Source organism: Mus caroli, unplaced genomic scaffold, assembly GCF_978045245.1.
Source record: "Mus caroli unplaced genomic scaffold, Mus_caroli_1 scaffold_12, whole genome shotgun sequence".
Classification (NCBI taxonomy): Eukaryota; Metazoa; Chordata; class Mammalia; order Rodentia; family Muridae; genus Mus; species Mus caroli.
Genome location: NW_028227267.1, coordinates 20,488,281 through 20,506,519, shown reverse-complemented (window position 1 = coordinate 20,506,519; position 18,239 = coordinate 20,488,281). Strand labels below are relative to the sequence as shown.

The following is an 18,239-nucleotide window of genomic DNA, read 5'->3' as shown; positions in this document are numbered from 1 at the left end:
TTTGAGAGTTCTTTTCCATATTAGTTGACCTTAATCTTCATATGAACCTCTTCCCACACATACAGAAATGGCACAGGGGAACAGTCCAGTAGATTAGAGCTCCTGGTCCCCTAACTCCTAAAGATAAGTAAGAGAGGCTCCCTATCGTGGTGACACTCAGGACACTTTCTGTGCAGCTTGGGTCATAGAGTTGCAATTATTACTTCCATACTGGGACTCCAATGGTCTTAATGGGTGCCCTGTGGCCTCCTGACCTCTGTTCTCTGCTTCCCTGCAATTTGGCAATAGAAAGACAGAGTCTAGAGCGAGGCAGACTGAGGCTGAAATCTCCACTCTAATACAGAACAGATAGTGCCTCAGGCAAATATTAAAAACTGCCATGAGCCTTTACTCTTCGGTAGATAAAATAAACACCACCTAACTGATTATACTCTAAACAAGATGCTATCTATAAAATACCTTATTGCTACCTGACATAGAGTAGTCAGTAAAGAGCTTTTGTAAGAATAAATAAATGGACTGCTTTTGTTTAGTGTCTCAATGAGATTGAAACATTAAAAGCACTGACACATGCTAAAGGCACCTTTTATTTTCATCTGCCTATCATTTATCTCTCCTCTCATCTCTACACACTCTTTCTAGAAATGCAGTCTCTATTTTTCTTAAATAAACTGTTTCTGAATGCACACTTGTAGTTCACAGGATTAGATGAGGCCAGCTCCCACTACTCCATCCTGGATGGGATCAAGGTGAGAATAGAACCCATGTCTGTCCAATCATTTTGCTCCATTCCAGGCATGATAAGTAATTCGAGGAATGGAACATGACTCTCACTGGTCTAAAAAGACTCCATCCCATGACTTTAGGTGGAACAAATGGGAAAAATGAGATTATCTTCAGTCAGAGTTATTTGTTTCCAAGATGGAACTCTGAAAGCTTTGTTTGAATGCTCGGCCCCAGGATGGGCATCAGCATCATGTTCTTCAAGCCTCTGGAAGCATTACAGAAGAAGAGGCAGAAAGAATGAAGAGATAGAGGACAAGAGGGGGTGGCATAGTACACTGACTTCCAAGAACTGAACTCCCAGTGACTGAGATCACCTGCCAAAATCTATACTAGACTAGGCCTGTGCACATTTTATAATGGCATGGAGAGGACATAATGAGGTCCCACCCCACTGAAAAACGATATGTAGTTTATGGTTAATGAGGAGAGTATTTTGTATTGGTGATGTAACTACTTATGGTAAGGTATGCATGTTCCTATAAACCTCCCCTTACCCATGCTCATGGAAGCAACCCTTAGTAAACTCAATGGTTCATTTAAAAGAAGACATGGGAGATGGTGAGATTACTCAGTGTCTAAGTTGGTAAAAGGGCTTGCCCTGCAAACTTAAGACCTGAGTTCAATCACCAGAGTCCATAGGAGGGGGAGAGAGAACCAAGTCTCAAGATAGTTGTCCTCTCATCTCTACAGGTGTGTCTGGGCGCGTGCCCCCCCCCCACACACACACACTGTGAGTGCACACAGTAGAAGGAGGGCCAGTTGGGAGAAGAAGGGGGTCACAATGAGTAGAAGATGGACAAGAAAGGGTAGTGAGGGGCAAACACAACAGAGATACATTGAATACACATATGAAAATGTCAAAATAAAACTGGCTGTGTATAATTAATAAATGCTAAGAAAAAAGAAAAAAATAAAGAGAAGACGGACATCAGAACTACCAGGTGAAAGGGGCTTCTGTGGGAGTGAGGCTAGAGCCTAAGAAAGCAGAGCTGTACTGGGAAGTGTATGAGACCAAATGAGCAGACGTCATTTGATATTCTGAATCTAGCTTTCACCGAAGCTCTATCTGCCCCCAGCCACTTTAGCTGCATATGCCAGATAGACTGACAGCACTCATGGCCCCAAGCCTTGACCTCTCTCTCTCCCTCCTTCCTTCCTTCCTTCCTTTATTCCTTTTTTAATATTTCATTACTTATGTATCATATATGTGTGCATGTGTGTGAAGGTCAGAGGCCAACTTTCTGGGAGTCGGTTGTCTCCTTCCACCATGTCAGTCCCCAGGGAGAACTCAGAATGGCAGCAAGTCCCTTTGCCCACTGAGTCTTCTCACTAGCACATACCCATCTTTTATCTGTGTTCTTCCTAATGCCGCCCCTAACCCGACTCTAGGTTCAGTCCTGTGACTTGCCTTGGCTGACAAAATAAAAATAAATGTGAGTGAAGCAGAGGTCATGGGGATGGCACCTGTGTGTTTCCTCTCTCCCTCATTCCCTTTGCCATACCAAGAAGAGCATGTTTCACCTAGACAAGAAAAAATGAAACGCAAAGCATAGCCAAGTTGTCCCTGCCTGCAGAACCACCCCCCACCCCCGCGGGCCGTGTAAGCAAACCCCACCCAGCTGAATGGGAGTGTCTCCTCAGCAGCTGCCCACAGATGCTCGAGCAACACAGCAGAGAGGGGCTGAGCAGCACACACGCCATTAGACCTTCCTAGAGTTTCACACTAGTTGTGTAGCTGGTTGTTTGGCAGCCTTGTGGGAGCAATGTGTGACTGGTGCTTTTGCCTATGTGTTTCCTTTGGGCTGAATTCTGTATGACTCTTTACACCCTAAGGAGTGTCCACGCGTATGTGGAGAAATGTTTTCTGTGACTGTTTCCCATTCTGTAAGAAGACAGTCTTTAAAAGAATTATAACATAATTCCTTTGTGTTATATAATATATATAAGTACACACACATATGTAAGTGTATATGTGTGTTTGTGTGTATGTATATAAGTACATAAAAAGCCATGCTATAGTTAAGATTCTTGTATGAATAATCTCTTGTAAAAAGGGAGTATCAATACACCAATAATAATAACTTAATTCTGTTATATAAATGCTTAATGACACAGACAAGACACAGGAACAGTATGAATATTTAATGAGAAAGAAGATGTTAGATACTGGGAGTGGACAAGAGTAGAGTACAAACCAGTGTGAGTCCACGCGTGTGTGTGTGCGTGCGTGTGCGTGTGAGGGTGCTCCTCACACTTCTGGAAATCACAGACCTATGCGCATGCTAGCAGGGAGACAACGGAACGGACACCAGAATTGCTATTCTAGAAGGCATTCATTTTTTCCCTCTAACGTTTTCATAATAAAGACATACTTTTACAGTAAGAATTTTCTGGGGTTTCCCTCAGTTAAATTGCTTTTTCTGTCCTTACTAAGCTGAGGATCTAGGGGTCGGGGTCCTGGTTAGACCACAGTTAGAGCTGCCCCTCCCTAAAAAGGACTCGGTGGAGCTTGTCCTCCTCTGTCGTCTCCTCCTTCATCTCGTTTCTCTAGCTAGGTTTGAAAGCTCTCACAACTAACACAGAGTGTACACCTGTGTGGATTTAACTTCAGGGAGTCTGCAAGGCTGGCCAGCCAAGGCTTTGGAGCCTGACAGAAGACAATTGCAAACAAATAAATTTGCTCCTTTTGGAAACATACACACAACATACATAAAAAGTAATGCAAAGAATCAGTCTTTCATTTAAAAATCACATATCCAGAAACTGGGTCGATGAGTCTGCAGATCAGAGCACTTGCTGCACAGGCAGGGAGACTGGAGTTCAAATACCAAGCACCCACATAAAACTCCAGGCATGCCTGCAAGCGAGCGTCTGTAGCCCCAGCCCTGAGATAGGCACTGGCAGATCTCTGCAGCTTGCTGACCACTGACCTAGCTTCAAGTTCAGAGGAGACACTATCTCAAAGAACCAAGGCAGAGAGCAACAGAGCAGGACACCTGACATCTTCATCCATGTACATACTGGTCCCTGTGCCCACATATAAGTACATATATACACCACAGTCACACGTGTAGTGAAATGGTTATGGCTCCCCATTTAAAAAGCAAAATATTCTGATACTGGCTCCCAGTTCCTCGAGGCCCTCTTTATCCAAGGTTAGTATTAGATTTAATTCTAGAATCAAGAAACAGAAACTTTGGTTTTTAGTACATTCCAAAACAAACAACATACAAAGCCAGTCCTATCAATGAAATGTTTGGTAACACAGACCCATGAAATTGGATAAACTTTGTGGCTGTTGACAATCTCACTTTTTACCAAGTTCACCAGTGAATTTTCATCTGTTATCTATTTTGTGTCACTATTATTTTTCTTCTTCAAGCACAGTCTAATCCATATGGGCATGAATACCTTCTCCTTAATTAAAAAAAAAAAACACTTCTAGTTATAGCCCTAATCTCATTTTTAATGTTCGTATTTTCCTGTTTCTCCAGCCAATGATACGATTTCAAAGGAGCACTGCTTGTCTTGGCTGCTGAGCTGTAGTTTACTGCTTTCACCTGTATCTCTTTATTCCTAATAACATGTCTACTGCCTCTGTGTTTACTCTTGCCTTTTTACTTTAAATGTTCATTTGTCTTCGACCACATTTCCAAACAAGCACACACATGGTGGCGTGTTGCAGGGCTGCCCTTACTGCCCTTACTGCCCTTCGTGACTAGCAGTTATTTCTCAGCTGGGCCACCAAGACACATATTAAAAATGTCTGCTGGACAACCTGAGTGCTTGCTGACCTAACATGCGTGTTGAACAACCTGCGTCCAACCCTGAAACCCATGTAAAGGTTGAAAGAGAGAAGTCACTCCCCAAAGGTGTCTCTTCTGACCTGTGCTCATGTGCCATGGCACACACAGAAACACAGAAGCATAAAAGTAAATCACTTCTTTATAAACTGATTTGAAAATCATTAATCACCAAGGATATGAAAAAGCTTTCTAGCTCAGGTTTTAAAGAATTAGAGTCTGAGACTTTAAAATGTTTTTTTTCTTTTTCCTAAATTGTCTTCTAGATGGGATCTCACTAGCCCTGGCTGGCCTTGAACTCACAGAAACACACCTGCCTCTGCCTCCTGAACACTGGGGATAAGGGTGTTCGCCACCACATTCAAGCCTTTTCCCAGATCTTTTAACACTTGTCATTGACCTAAATGCTTACTTCATTGTTAAAATAACTAAATGATTACTATAGACAGTTCGGGTGTTAAAGAATTAAGCAAAAGCCTTCAATCATATCATTCATCAATGTTTTTTAACAAAATGATGCTTTCTCCTTGAGTGTGTGTGGATGTAATTTTGGACGAATCAGCATGAAATTCTTCAGAGTCCCTTAACCTCCTTTTTCCTCACCGTGTTACTCCTGACTTCATCTCCTTTTCCCACCGTGTTTGAATGCCAGAAAATGCTTTATAAGACTTGATTATTAATGAATACCAAAGAATCCAAAAGATGGATTAGGTTACCTTGACTTTCTATTTAATTGGGGTAAGAAATGCTTAGATTAGTGGCACAGACCTCTGGGTGTCTTCCCAAAGGCAAGTACCTCATGAAGATTCTGACCTAATGGATGGTTTTCCCACTGATGGATTTAAACTCAGAGGAACTCTTCTGAAATAATGAGTTGTAGAAAGCAGAGCCTTGTTGGAGGAGGTCAGTCATAAGGGTATGTCTTTCAAAGACTGTATCTCGCCTTAGCCCTTTCTTCTGTCTCCTGGCACCATGACATACGCTTCTGCATCTTAACCCTCCTCAAATCCGTGAGCCAGGATAAAGACTTCCTCCCTTAAAGGTATTTCCTTAAAGAGTTTGATCAGACATTTCAGTCACAATGAAGACAGAAGTCTGAGCTGCCCTACTGGAAACAGAACCCCACAGAAAAATCTCTGGAGCCGAGACATCACACAGAAACAGCACTTATACAAAGGGGCAAAGCATCACAGCCAGCAGCCGGACCTAAGACAGACCAATGAAATAAGCCGCCTTGATCTGCCATGCAGTCTCAGATGCATGAGTGACATTCTAACACTACAGGCAATATCAGGACTACCAGCCGAGCTGCAGAACTGTAGGAAATGGTGGGCTATTGTTTAAAGCTCCCAGACTTTGGAAGGCTGTTTTATTCAGCAAGGCCTGAGCCAGTCACTTAATGCTTTATTGAATGGTTATCTAATCATTTATTTAACTAAAGATATGACACGGATTATTTGTTGGATGAAAATGTAATAATATTGTGATGGAAAACATTTCACAATATTTTGATTGAAAAAGTTCAGGCTGACTAATATTTTGATTGATGAAACACTGGTGGTGATCTCCCAAAGATCACGTTCTAGAAGAAACACAAGACAGTTTATACTCACATCTTTTCCTTGGCTAGTTCCCGTCACAGTCTACACTCTTTCCTGTCTGCATGCCATGAGGCTACCATCTCTTCTTGAGGCTGGCAAAAATCTCCAAATCAACTAAGATTCAACATTGCGTATTTAATAAATACACCTTAAGGTTAACGTTACCCTGCTCTACCTGGTCTCATCCAGGACTTCCTGAGCAGTTTAGCAGATGTCTGGATTAGTATAGCTGACACAAATTTGGTTTTATACCAAGAGGTCTGAGATGTGGCAGAGCAGCCTGGAGATGATCCCAAAATTGAGTGTATGCTGTAATTATTTATTATATAAATAATAAGAGTATTTGGCAAGTGAACCCCTTTTCCCTTCAAGATACCTGTATATTTTTCCTTAAAATGTTCTGATTTCCTCATATAAGAAATGTTTTTTAAAAACAGAGGAATTCCTGATGTTGAATGCTGGGGTGAAAGAGGTTGAGATAGGATATATCTATATATAGGAAATTTACTCACTAGAATGGACTCCCTCAAGCAATACTCTTGAGCTCAGATCCAACAGGGTTTGAAGGAGTGATGGTTGTAAGAACTGGGTACTACACAACTGCCTTCTACTGATAAAAGAATTGGCTAGAGCCATGCACAGCTGCCCACACCTATAACCACAGCAATCAGAAGGTAGAAGCAGAACAATCAACAATTTGTGGCCAGCCTTAGCTATACCAACAGTTAGAGACCAGCCTGGGCTACATATGATGCTGTCTGAAAAAAAATCATTACTAGATATGGTCAGAGTATGAAAATTTCATAGTGAAACCCATTATTTTGTCAAGTAAATATAAGCTAAAACATAAACATAAAATCATTGAGAAATGGGCTAGTGAGATGGCTCAGCGGTTAAGAGCACTGAGTTCAAATCCCAGCAACCACATGGTGGCTCATAACCATCCATAATGAGAAACAAAAAAAAAAAGAAAGAAAGAAAAAAGAAAAATGACTAGAGCTTCTGGCTTCAAAAGCTCCTAGAAAAAGAATAATTCCCTATTTATTGTCAAGCCTCAACAATGAAGCCCAAGTGTGCACAAGAACACAAGTCATCTGTCGGCAGTCCACATCGAGCAGCAGAGGAAAACACTGATGTTTGCACCGCCAAGATCACACTAGACAAAGGTGTTCTGTTCAAGCAACTCCATAGAAACCTAGTCAAATAGGTGATTCAGAGGGCATTGGAATACAACAGAGCAATGTTTCCATGACTACATATCTGCTTCTATCTTTTAAAATGTTTTTATTCAATAAATCACAATACACATAGTGGTCATTCCCTCATCTCACAACAGAAGACCTAAAGCCAGGGACAGTTCCTGTTCTGGAAGATTTACAGAGGCAAATGGGTCTACTGAAGCCAGATATGGAAATGTGAAAACATCAAATCTGACATTCCTGTGGAAGTTCTTGTTATCTCTTCTCTGCGGTGACTGAGGAGTTTCCACATATTTAAGGCACTGAACTCCACCAACCCCATCAAGATACGACAAAACTTCCTGAGAGAAAACTGCACTTTCCTCTCTATGAGACTGAGTATCTGATTAGAAATTCAGTGATTATAGATTATCTTGATTAGAAGTTCAGTGATGACAAAAGTTGGATCGCTAAAGGGCCACAGTCTAATACAATATAACTTGGGTTCTCTTCAGTGCTGTTAATAGCTCATTTTTTTGCCCACCTCTATATCTGATATAACATCCTTGTGCCCATCAGGTGAAACCTCTTGGGATGTCTTAACTTGGCAAATCACTAGCTTCCACCAACCATAGAGCTGAGGATGCCATCTGATAGCATCTGAGGTCTACAGTAGAAGTGTCCCCCCTTTGATGTGTCGTCATGTTCCTACCTGTGTGTCTAAAAGGTATGCTACTGTACAGTTTTCTTTGTACTGTCACTATAGAAACTCTATGAAGCTGTTACCATTTTGGAATATGGAATTGTGAAATCTGTGTTCCTAAGCCATGGGAATGAATACTTAAGTCTAGAATAAGCTATCTCTTATCCCAAAAAAATAAATGGTATAAATATTTGTGTATATATGTATGTGCATGTTCATGTATGTGCAATGCTCATGTGGAGATCAGAGGGCAATCTCAGGTGTCATCCTCAGCAAAGCCATTTACCTTCCTTCTAATCTCCTCCTCCTTCTTCTCCTTCTCCTTTCTCCTTCTCCTTTCTGCTCCTTCTCCTTCTCCCTTTTCTTTTCTTTTCTTTCTTTTTTTTGAGACAGAGTTTCTCTGTGTGGCCCTGACTGTCCTGGAACTCACTCTGTAGACAAAGTTGGCCTTGAATTCAGAGATTTGCCTTCCTCTGCTGAGATTAAAGTGCTGTACCACCACTCCTGGCCCTTTTAATTATTGATATATTATACATGCATATATATATATATATATATATATATATATATATGCACATATGCATGTGCATGTGCGTGCATGCATGTGTGTGTGTAGATGCAGTATGCCACAGCTCATTATGAAGGTCAGAGAACAATTTCAGGGAGTTGGTTCTCTCTTTCCACCATGGCTTCCAGGGATTGAGCTCAGGTTGTCAGGCTCACATAAACACTTTAAGTCCCAGCCATCTCACTGCTCCAACCATCCACCTTCTCATTGGCCTGGAGCGCCCTGATTAGATGAGGCTGGTGGACCAGACAACCCCCAGGACTGACCTCTCCTTGCCCTGGGATTACAAGCAAGCAACCAGGACACCACCATATGCCTGCTTTGTTTTGTTTTGTTTTGTTTTGTTTTGTTTTGTTTTGTTTTGTTTTGTTTTGTTTCAATATGGGTTGGGTGGTGTTAAATTCAGAGCCTCTTGCTTACAACCCAAAAGCACCTTATCAAATGAGCTATCACTCCAGCCCACACATCTACTTCTTAAAATTAATTTTAATTAGCAACCTAAGCCAAATACATTATTTGGAAATGAGTTTCTCCTACCAGATTTATAAAAGATCAGACACAGTTTCCTGGGAGCAGACCACCCCTCAGGCTGCTCCACACAGAACTAGGTCAGGCTTGATCAAGAGGTGCAGACTCAGATAATGAAGTAAGCCAGAGGCAGGCTCCCCAGCTGCCACATCCCTGACACCACCTCATGCTTCCTACCTGTTCTAATGAGTCAGTCACACCCTCCGCCCTCTGCCCAGCTGTGTTTAAGTTCCCTGGGGTATTTTAAGACACTTGCTCTGACACTCAGGCTTTTTTGGGTTGTTGTCTCCTTGTTTCTCATCCACCCTGATGGGGTTGGGGTTTTTTTTTTTTTTAATTCTCTAACATGAATTTTTGAAAAAAATAAAGACCAGCTTCATTCAGTAATCAATAATGCAATAATGTCTACTTCCCATTACTGACCTGAAGAAGACCATTTTTGAGCTTTTCCTCTCACCCATAAAAGTGTCTTTAGGAAATAAGGTAGTGATAAGCTCTTGCTCTTTTAAATACTCTTACAGAGCCAAGACAGCGTCCATCAGTAGAGTTCCTAATAAGCTCTTTAAAAAACCTGCCTCTGTATATCTGTAATATACAACACAAAGAAGGGTAAAATATTCATACTCTCAAGCTGCACAAAAACAGATGTTGCTGACATCAGAAAACTATGACCCCCAAAGAGATTAGGTGACCAACACCTTCCACTTTAAAGGCACCTCATGAATAAAGCTGGAAGCCCGTGGGTAAATTCTGCTTAAAACTCGAGCGAAATAACAGATGGCTTCATGAACCTATGAGGATGTTGCCTCTAATTGCATATGAATTCATAAATAAAATATGCCCTCATCCACTCACCCTCTTAAAAAGGCTTAAGGACTCTCCAACTAGAAGCTCAGGAGAACACGGCTGGGAAGAGCCTTAATTCTTGTCTCCCTCAAGAGTCTCAGGCTATCACAGTCTAGAATGCTCTATTTTAAGACGAAAGCACTTCCTGCTATCTGCTCTAAATTAGGTTAAGTTTATTTCCACAGATTTTAGCCCCGGCCCATCACCTGAGCCCTGCTGACAGACCGTGTGAGCTGAGGTCATCACTTCCCAAGACTTCGCCACTTTAAAATATCTGTGTGGGTTTTTTTTCCCCTGACCAGCCTCTTTAACTTTTTAAAACTCTGGGTCACAGATGACATTTGGTTCCAAAATGAAATCTTTCTACAGGGAGATGTGGTATAGAACAGGACTCACATAAGAAGTGACTGCCCTTCAGGTTAAGGCTGCTGCAGACATGTTGAGTGTGGCAAGTTCAAGGCTCTTTAGAATTTGCTTCTAGTTGCCAACACAGAAAGATACAGATAATCCACATTAAAATCCAGATTCCAGCTTCTTTTTGGAAAAAAAATTAAAAATTAAAGTAAAGTAAAAGCTGAAAGTCTGACCGTCCACCTTTCTCCCTTCCCTCCATGACAACGACACACTGGAGCTGAGAAGCACCTGCAGGAGGGCTCCCACCTCTGCCTTTTCTATCCCTCCACACCCTATGGCCTTCCATTCTGTCTGACTCCCTCTTTCTATGTTTAGCCTATAGGCAGTAAAATGCTGGCTCACTTCTACCACATGAAAGACCTTAAATAAGAATTTATTCTCTCTCACCACATCCTTCAAGTCCACACTACCTTCTTTCTAAAAAGCTCCCTTAAATCCATCTCCTTGTCTCCCACGAGTACTGGCACCAGCCCATTACCCTAGTGTGACTCTTGTTTAAGCTAGCCTATACCCTCCCAAACCACCTCCCATTTTGACACCCTCTGTTCTATTTCCAAAACATCAGCCAAACTGTGTCAAGTTACAATTATAATCACAAAAATATCTTCACCGCCTACTTAGAACCCTTCAAGGCTTCCCAGTGCTGCATAGATAAACCCTGTAGGATCTCTTTCCCACTTGCTTTCCAGAGACTCTCTCCTTCACCATCTCTGAATGAGTCTTCCTCTTGATGCTCAAATGCATCAAGTTCCTTGCTGCCTCTCAGTATCACATAGACCATTTATGGGACTCCTTCCTAGTCATCATTTAGATCATTTCAACTGATAGCCTACCTTCTACAAGGTCAGTCCTTTTGAATCATATTGCCAGGCCCTGTGGATGTGAGATTTAAGGCCATTTCCCCTTCACTTTGCAATATAAGTCCAGGAGAGGAGGTAAAGGGATAGATGGACATACAAAGGTGGGGTGGCAGTAGCTTAGTGAATAGACCTGGAATGTCTAGCTAAGCTAGCAGATAGGTTCCAGCACTGAACAATTCGTTCAGACAACCAACATAAGGGATGAGAATTTTAGTGGGAGTCTCCTCTCTTTTAATACAGTTGGTCGGTCTTATTTATTTTATAAGCCTAAGGGATGGCACATATGATAAAGGTAAGTCTCCATTTTGAGACGTCTCACTATGTAGCCAGGTCTGGCCTGGAACTTGCTTGGGCTGGCATCAGCTTCTCTTATGTTGGGATTGTGGGTATGTGCTACTGCAAGCTTTTGTAAAAGTAAATATTAATTGCACAGATCAATTTTACGGTGCTCAACTGTACCACCTCTGCCACTATCAGGACTTTGAACATGGTCCACGTCATACCCAGTTGTCCACACTGAGATCACATAATGTATTCTCATTTCTTGGGGTTGCTCTTCCTTCCTACCATAAGCCCCAACTGTGCAACCCAGATTTTAACACTCAGTCTAACAATGGAAGTCTCCAGGCAATACAGACCCAAGGACCACATCTCTATACATTTGAAATGTACACACCAAGCTGGTAAACTGGTAAATATAGCACATTCATCCTCCCACTCAACAAATGTAAAGGTTAGAAAGGCATTGCTTGAATCCTCAATTAGAATGTTTACTCTAAACAAAATCCAATGGCAAACGGAAGGCCTACCCTTCCCTAGTCCTCACTGCTAGTTCAAATATAGTCCAGGAGCCACACATATATGAATTCTGCTAGCTAGCACAATCGGCTATTTCTAGATATATCCAAGGTAGGGCAGCTTTTTTCTGTAAAAGAGTAAATGACAATGTATTTCAGGTTTTGTGGGCCATTGGTCTCTGTCACAAGTGTCTGCCTGCCATTCAGCCTGACAGCAACTATAGATGATTTATAACCAATGGTCAAGGCTGCATTCCAATAAAACCCGATTTAAAAACATATGGCAGCAGTTGCATGTAATCCATAGGCTATAACCTGATAATACCTTGTCTACAATCTCATAAGCATGTGCCCCTTGGCAACCCTAAGTGCTGGGATGGGCATGCTAGAGCAGGATCTGGAGGCAAATCAGGGTTGTTTATATAGGCAGGTCACAAGCCTCCAGATACAAGAGTGGGCTCTGGAACGTCAGGCTCTGTAGACACCTGTACTGGTCCCCATGGGGAGAACTTCCCCATGGGGAAGCCAGGGTCACAGAAGGGCCAGGGTAGTCCTAGTGGCCCTTCTTACACATGTCTAAGGACACAGGAGCTATGCAAAACAATCCTTCACTGTCTGAAAGAGTGGAACTGGAACTTCAGTCCAATGACCTTTTATCACAGCATTGAAGTCGCTTCCAAGGACATTATGTGACAATTTTACAATGCTAAGCAGGGAGAAAGACATTGTGTTTTCAAAAAGAGAGGGATCAAAATCAGATCTGGCTGGATCCACTCATACATCTATCCCACTTCCTAGTGTGCCCTCAAGCAGATACTTTCCTGCCCTTCAGCTCGAAGCTGGGGAGTGACAGCAGCTCTTCTCATAGGGATGGGGGGTGTCATTAAATGAAATGACACAAGAAAGAAACTTAGCAGAATGCCCAGCACACAGATAAAATCCAATAAGAGCCAATCCGGATAACCTTGATATGCCTAAGGCCACTAGAAACCTCAAAACTATCTTGGAATTCTTTCAACTCATTAAGTTTATCCCTGTCTGATTAGATTGGTTCAAACTCAGTTTGCTATTTAAAAGTGCTTCAGCCATCGTTATTTTTGTTTTCAAGGGGTGCGTTCTCCTTTCTTCCTTCCTCCTGGACAGATAAGAAGCAGTGGGCTTAGCAGTAATACTTTTTATAGTTTTATTTCAATTTTTTCATACAACGTATTTTGATTCTATTTTACCCTCCCCAAACACTTCCCAGAACCATATCTCCCTACCCACCCAATACTCTCTCTCCTTCCCTCCCCCTTCTCCCTGAGCACAAAGACAAAAATCAAAACAAACAAGCAAAAGACAAGAAAGTGTCAAAACAAAGCAAAAATAAACAACAACAAAGAGTTCATTTTGTGACGGCCACCTATTTTGTATTGGCCTGCCATGAACAAGGTTATTAATCTCGGATATTCCTTTGCAAGTGGATATCAATTGCAAACTGCTTCTCAGTTAGGACTCTATTATTTTTCAAAATAGGAAAAATCTATAGGCTGCAATATTATATATCCACAGATACCAAGGAATCGCAATAGTAAACTATTTAATCTTAAATGCTACAAAAATATGAATTAGGAGCAAAAAAACTCCCACTTGCCATAGCTAAAATTGTTAAAAATGCTTTCCAATCATTTTCCCCAAAGCCCTATGAAACGGAAGCATGCATGTACACACCTCACCACCCTCCCCGTCAGCACTCTCTCGTGCTCATTTTATAATTACTGTTTTCCACGTGCAGAAAAGAACTCAGCTGCCTCGGATCATGTTTTATAGCTAAGCACTTGATGGAGGAAGTTGACAACCGTCCATACCCAGGTGAGCAAGGGCTCCTGTGCCCCAGGGTTAGTTCTTCCCATCAGCCGTTGCTCCTGCGTACATTTTAAACTCTATCCAACTGTTCCAAAGTATGACCATAAAATGTAAAAGACCTAAAAACTTTCTAAAGAAAGGTGTGATTAAAGTATACGGCTAAATCCACAAGTTAAAAGCATAACAAAAATCAAGAATAAAAGGTCAAAGTAATGAGATGTTAAATAAAATTAAATTAAAGATTATGGCCGGTACAATATGCCGAGTATAGCGTTATTCATGACCTCACACACGATGGAACAAATAAATTGGTTGCACTGAAGAAATAACTAAGATTGCTAAATTTGTCTTTAAAACATCTGTGCACCTCCTTTAATCTGCAAACGTGAAATGTCAATTGGCAATATTTTAGCTATAATACACTTACCTTAAAACAGAGCTGGGGATTATTGGGTCTTACATTAAAAATCCCCAATCTGTCTACCAACAGGTTTTCCAGAGATAATGACAGAAGAGGTAGAAGAAATACAGCTCCATGCCCTTAACCCCAGACACTCAATTCTACAAAATGCTTCTTCACTGGCAACAGCACTGTGTAAGTAGAAATATATATAGATATGTGTATATGTGTATATGTGTATATGTGTGTATATATATATATATACACATACTTATATACACACATATATATGTATACATATATATACACATACATATATATACACACACATATATATGTGTACATATATGTGTGTGTGTATACACACACACACACACACACACACACACACATATATATATATATATATATATATATATATATAAAAACTCACATACACTAGAAAAACATTAGCAACAAGAACTGAAGAACATGAGGTGGAAATTAGCTTAAATGGTCACATTTCAGAGTAGAGAATTCATATGTACCTCATGCATGATACATCTATGTGCTCATGTATGTATGCATGCATCTATGTGCCCATGTATGTATACATACATCTATGTGCTCATGTATGCATACACATGTATGCATACATCTATTTCATCTACAAAGAAGACAACAGTCCCTCAACAGCATGGCTGATGCTCATGAAGGAACTGTATCTGAGCCTTTAAAGGGAACCAATAGCACAAGGCTGAATTAGATTCAGAAACCTCTTGAAAAACTGAATTTTCAGTGCCTAAGAGTTCATACATTCAGTCACCGAAAGATCTCTTGCTCATGAATTCTAATAGGAAAAAATGAAAAGGGAAACTAAGAGACGTGGCTGGAATCTACTCACTGGATATTTCTAAAGAACAAATCCAAAATGTAGCTTCTAATGTGCCAGAGGCCCTCCATGAGAAATGGGGTCGCATCCCCTTTATTTGGGATTCTATTAACAACTCTAATTGTTATACAAGGCTGTCAGCTACTTTAATATCTATCATCAGATGAAGGCCTCTTGAGAGTGATAGATGTGTACTCTAAGGGAACTCAATGAGAGGCAGTACAGAAACAGATGGAGAAAAATCAAGGTTTTCAACTAGGCAGAATCTGACATGGGGGACAGATCCATAATCACATTTGTTAAGGAATTTTGCAAAGCTCATGAGAATTCAAGAGCTGTCTTTATTTCAGTAATTTGAAGACAAATACTATGAGAATGTTCTTGACCACCACAGCAGACATGCCCATTGAGTTGGAGCATCTCCCTGCAGCCTGAGGAAGCACTGCGAATTAATGGGAAAGGAAAGACAGTGGACTTGGGATCTAAAGCATGTGTTCCCAGTGGGTAAAAGGTAAAGGATGCATGTTCCTCGCCATGAGTCAAAGTTTCACAGGAGTGAGATTTGTGAGAGAATTGAGTCATCACCCAGGGCACAGCAGGGTAGACCAGTTGACTGCCAAAGAACCCGCCTACAATAAACAGTCAGCGTCATATTCCAGTTACAAGCAGCAATTTAGTTAATGCAGTTAAGTTAATGATGTTAATTTAAATTATTAATATGAAGAGTACTCAATTTCCAAATTGATTTTGGGCTTTATCAAAGTATGAGACACTTAAAAATGATCTCACCAACCTTATGTTTATATAATTAAAGTATCACTGTGGTAATTTTAGTCCAAAGAAAGCCTACCCAAGTTTGAGAGACCTTAAGAGATTCAGCATACATTAGATGTGAGTCCGTGATCTCCTACTTCTTATCTAGTTTTGAACTCATTGATGAGCTTCACTCAGTAGAAAGGCCTCAGCTGTAATGATGGCTACTATAACAAGTTAAGTGAGTGATTATTAGTTCTAAGGATATAGAAATACTTGGCTGAATGCCTGCCGAGGCTTACTGAATATCATTACCATCACCATCACCATCACAATGACCACCACCACCACCACCATCATCATCACCATCATCATCACCACCACCATTATCACCATCATCATCACCATCACCATCATCAATTTTGATCAACAGATACATTAGGAGGTTGTCTTCAATCCTTTAATATCATATTTCTTCCTTGTGAGTAAAACAATTAGCAATGTTAAAAATCTTGCCATAATGGATCTACAAAGATTAACTGGTCAAAAAAGTTGTCAAAAGTGTACATGTGAAAGCAAAATTCCAGTCAGCCATAGCATTTGTTCACAAGCCTACAGTCTTCCTCTGTTAGGACGAGAATCTTCCTTGTTCCACTGAAACATGGCTCGACCACATGACACCTGCCCCATCTAGGAGCTACCCTGTGGGTAAGTCATTGTGTTTCCTCTTCACTGAGAGGATAACTATGCAAGGGTGAGCCCTCCAGCCCAAGTCCCAGAGTGAAGACAACCAGTGACTGCCCACCAGAGCAAATTAAGCACAGTGCTAAACAAAATACTTAATTAGGTTAGAACACAGGATGGCATTCTCTCACTTCTCACTTCCCTTCCCTTCCCTTCCCTTCCCTTCCCTTCCCTTCCCTTCCCTTCCTTTCCCTTCCCTTCCCTTCCCTTTCCTTCCCTTCCCTTCCCTTCCCTCCCCTTCCCCTTCCCTTCCCTTCCCCTTCCCCTTCCCTTCCCTTCCTTCCCTTACCAAGCAAGGTAATGTCATCCTTTAAAACATACCTAGACATTGTAACTGTCTCCATGTGTGTTTTCTTTATTAGTCTATCCACCCCCCAAAAAATACTTTTTTTCCTGATACTTGGACATAAGGTGAAGACAAAAAGAGCTGCAAGGGGGCTGCATTTTGGCATGCTCTGAGAGAGTTGTACAAACAGTGCAGAAGTGAGTATCAGCTAGAACAATAGAACTTGGGACTTGAAGGGTCAGTACGTATATGAATACAGGTCTCAAGCACAGCCCCATAATGAGTCCAGTTAACCGTAGAAAGGCAAGAGAACAGGGCTCCAGGAAATGCTATCTCTGATCCTATCTTACAACTGTTTCCAATCGCACTAAGACACCACTTGACGTGAGCCTTTCACTGACTAGATAATTCAGTCCTCACAGCTCGTTGAAGGTGGCAGCCATACCTCTTTCATCTTCCTAAGCACTGCAGTGTTGTAATTAAAACCAGTTCTGTGTGGAACAGTTGAAGCATGGCCTCTGAGGCCAAGAGTACAAGATTCAGATCCTAGTTCCTCCACAGACTTGGGCCGGGAGCCTGTGAGCAGATGCTACGATCATCGATCTGAAATGAACATTTTAGAGGGCCCCAAGGGACTTCTCACTGCCAGGAGCAGCATCTCTGCCTGAGGGCTCCTTTTGAGCCTTGGGAAGCTGATCTTCCCCTGTATGAGACAGAGCAGAAGTGCCAGGGAATTAAATATCCTCAAAAATACCATACACCATAGCTTACAGCAGAATTATTTATATTGGCCAAAAGGAGGAAACAACCCAAAAGCCTAAAAGCATCAAACGGGGAACTCAAACGTGGCATACAGACAATGCCATGTTAACCAGCCTGCAAAGGCAATGAACTTCTAACAGGTATTCTAGCATAGATGCAGGAAGCACTAGAAGGCACTGGAGCTTCATGTCCAACTCAGTCCTTTGCCTAAAGGGAATCAATCATACAAAAGCTAGAGAAACTCCCCAAATAGCATGGAGAACACCCAGGACAAACAGATCGCCAACATACCCCTGACTTAGGGAATCAGAGGGCTATGGGCTGATTGTGCTATTCCCTCTCCTGCTCTGACTTGCCATCTTAGCATCAGTCAAGATACAGTTTGTCCTTTTCCAGCTCCATATTGCACCATTCTCACAAATGAACCCAGAACCATGACCCTGCATATCCAGGTACATCCTTTGCCAGAACACACCTACAGTGCTGTTACTTCA

At 41.5% G+C, this 18,239-nt stretch overlaps 1 protein-coding gene across 10 annotated transcripts in view; it reads right to left on the bottom strand.

Moving 5' to 3' along the window:
* Erc2 (ELKS/RAB6-interacting/CAST family member 2) overlaps positions 1–18,239 on the bottom strand; it is an 864,340-nt gene that overhangs the window by 834,176 nt on the left and 11,925 nt on the right. The gene's annotated exons all lie outside the window — the stretch shown is intronic.